Here is a 3836-nt window from a genome sequence, read left to right on the forward strand (position 1 = left end):
AGGCCCTCCCCCATGTGTCCAGGCTGAGAGAGTATCCTTCCATGTGGAATGAGCTCCCAAAGTACATTTGTATGCCAGAGATAAATACTGATCTGCTACCAGAGGACCCATAGATTGTTGAGGCCTCCTCACTGACACCCATGTTCAGGGGAATCTGGATCAGTCCCATGATGGCCTCCCAGCCACCAGTCTGGGGTCCATGAGCTCCCCCATGTTCATGCCAGCTGTTTCTGTGGGTTTCACCAGCTCAGTCTTGACCCCTTTGCTCTTCGCTCCTCACTCTTTGCAATTAGGTTCCAGGAGTTCAGTTCAGTGATTAGCTGTGGGTGTCTGCCTCTGCTAACATCAGCCACTGGATGAAGGCCTTAGGATGGCTTATAAGTCAGTCATCAATCTCATTATCAGGGGAGGGCATTTAAGGTAGCGTCTCCCACTACTGCTTAGATTTCCAGTTGGTATCATCCTTGTAGATCTCTGGAAATCTCCCTAGTGCCAGATCTATCCTGAAAGCTATAATGGCTCCCTCTATTATGATATCTCACATCCTGCTCTCCTCTATTCTTCCAAATAAGTGAAAGACCTGGATAACAAGAACTTTGAGTCTTTAAAGAAAGAAATTAAAGAAGATGCCAGAAAATGGACAGATCTCCCATGCTCTTGGATAGGTATGATCAACACAGTAAAAATGGCAATCTTGCCAAAAGCAATCTGCAGATTCAACACAATCCCCATCAAAATATCAGCACAATTCTACATAGTCCTTGAAAGAACAATAATCAACTTTACATAGAAAAACAAAAGATCCAGAATAGCCAAAGGCAACCCTGTATAATAAAGGAACTTCTAGGGGCATCACCATCCCTGACTTCAAGCTCTATTATAGAGCTATAGTCCTGAAAACAGCTTGGTATTGGCACAAAAATAGACAGGTAGACCAATGGAATCAAATTGAAAACCCTGATTGAAACTGAAAACCACACACCTAAGAACACCTGATTCTTGACAAAGAAGCTAAAGTTATACAATGGAAAAAAGAAAGCATCTTCAACAAATGGTGCTGGCATAACTGGATGCTGGCATGTAGAAGACTGCAGATAGATCCTTATCTATTGCCATGAACAAAACTTAAGTCCAAATGTAGCAAAGACCTCAACATAAATGCAGCCACACTGAGCCTCTTAGAAGAGAAAATGGGAAGTAACTTGAACAAATTGGTACATTTATGCTTATATGATATACAGATATGAAAGATAATAGATACATTTCTTTAGAATTTTTTTGTGACTTGATTTCCTTCTGCCCCCTCAGTGTGCATGTGTTGTAGCTTGTATCTAGAGGGAAAGTTTGTGTCTTTCCTTCATTTCTCAAAGTGTGATGTAGAACGTCTCTCTCTGTTTTTCATACTTGAAAAGCCATTGCTTTTACTCATTCTGACTCTATTACTCCCATTCATTAGCCCATTCACTGTTCTCTTTACTACTTAAATACACTACATCTTCCCCAGTCAGGGTCCTGCACGGCTCTCTTAAATCCATGTTGTCAAAGGCATAGTGAACACAGTGTCTCTCCCTGCAATAAACACTGGAAGTTCATCAAACCTTCACAGTTGGTGCTAATATCAACTTTTCCCTTAATATAACCCAAGTGAAGACAAGCTACCAGAGATTCACATAATTTTTAGAAGCAGAAACAGCAAAGCCACAAACCAGGGAAAACCTTCAATTGGTACAAGAGATGGATATCAGAATGATTTTGGATCTGTAAGCAATTCCCAAATCCAAGGAGGCATGAAATGAATGTATTGTATTTAATGCCTTGAAAGTAAATAATGGACAGCCACAAGTGCTACAGTCATCAATATTTCTATTAAAATTGGTAGAAGATGGGACCATTTCAAGACAAATCAATTTCCACTAGTTCAGAGCAATTAAGCTGGAAGAGCTGGAAATTCTTGAAAGAGTACTATAAGCCAGGAAGAGCAGAGACAGTTTCACATAAGAGAACACAGGAAGGAATACATTTTATGGAAGCATCAGATGAGAAAAGACAAGTGGCAAGAAACTAGTCATGTCCAAACCTTTAAACCACCAAACACCCAACACTATGGGGAGGAGAAAAGGCCTGTCAATTAACCCATGAACCAGAGTAGCAAACAAAATCATACAAAATTTTGCAATGCAAAATCATGCAATCATTCTTAACTATGACCTTAAAAGCAAAGGGCCTTGATCTGAAAATTGAAAGACACAGACTGAATGACTGGACAAAAAAAGTCCAAGGTTCAGCTGGATAAGTGGCCCAAAGCTTAAGAATACTCTTTACTCTTCCAGAGTTTGGGAATTCAGTCTACAGCATTGATGTCAGGCAACTCAAAATCATGTGTACCTCCAGCTCCAAAAGATCCAAAGTAGCATCTACACACACACACACACACACACACACACACACACACACACACACACTATACACATAAACATAAAAAAAATAACAAAAATTGAACTTTAAAACCAGGAATGCTGAATTTGTTAAAAATCATTGGGGGAACATTTCAAAATAGTCAGACATTTCTGAATAGAATCCCAAAAGCATGGGAATTGCCCACAAACATTTCAAATGAAATTACACAAAACTAAATCGATTCTGAACACCAATAGAGACTACACACACATATGATATTAAGATAAAGACACCAGGTCAAGCTATCTGAAGGTGTCCACCACAGACTCAACACCAAATCAAAGGTATAGAAGACAAGTGTCTTCAAAATGCTTGGAAGCCACTGTAGTATTCTATTCCTTTATTTTGTGTCTTGTCTGCTCCACTACAGTTTGTCTCCTCTTGTTACTATGCTACTAAAAGATTTTAGACTTTCATTTTTTAAAAGGCTTTGTTTCAATTTTACTTTTTATGGTTATCTGGTTCTGTGTACAATTATTTTTCATTGCTGAGTCATTAGACTTTTCATCTCTTGTTCTTTTCCCCTTCACAACATTTTTCTTCTTTTCCTTTTAAAATATTTAAATTTCCATCTAATTATTTTCTTTCTCCATCCTTCATTGCATTCATTTGCTATTCCTACATTTATTCTATATAATAACATACCTGAAGGGTTGTAAGTAGCATATCACAAAAACATTTTTGCACACCTATAGATATGTGGATTGAGATTCACTGGACTAGGCTCAATATGGACTAATATAATTTTATTTGGGGAGAAGTCACTTACACAAGAAACAGATAACCACCTCAAGTTCCTGCTCCAAGGATCCACCCAGGCTACTCTCTGTGTCCCAACCGGAAGCAAGAGAGAGCCAGCTGGGGCAGGACCACAGACTTAGTCTTATCCTCTGCCAGTTCCAATCCTGTGACCACAACCAATTGGGCATGGTCAGTGCTACGTGTGGGGAGGGGATAACTCACTACAATTCCCCTTTTAGTCTAAAAAAGGATTTAGGCTTGATACAAAACTATATACAAAGATAGCAAATATCAAGTGTGCTCTAGGATAAGGAAATGTAAGAACATACACACTTAAGACATTGCCAGTGAAGCAACAAGAGCAAATGGCAAGAACTACATTTCTAGTCCTAAGTCCCTTCCACACTGCCCCAACTAAAAAAGACATGCTAAGTTCCTCCCACTACTTCCTGTTAACCAGTTGCTAACCCCACCTTTCTGAGTCCAGGTTAATTTTATTTAGTTAATGCAAATGCAACACATATTTACATCATTAACAAAGGCAGCACAGCCAAATAAAACACACCTTCTCATAGTTAAAGTCATATTCCACCACATACACAAATACAGCACAGCATTTCCTAGTTAAAATAATATTC

Source organism: Cricetulus griseus (genome assembly GCF_003668045.3).
Source record: "Cricetulus griseus strain 17A/GY chromosome 1 unlocalized genomic scaffold, alternate assembly CriGri-PICRH-1.0 chr1_0, whole genome shotgun sequence".
In the NCBI taxonomy this organism is placed as follows: Eukaryota; Metazoa; Chordata; class Mammalia; order Rodentia; family Cricetidae; genus Cricetulus; species Cricetulus griseus.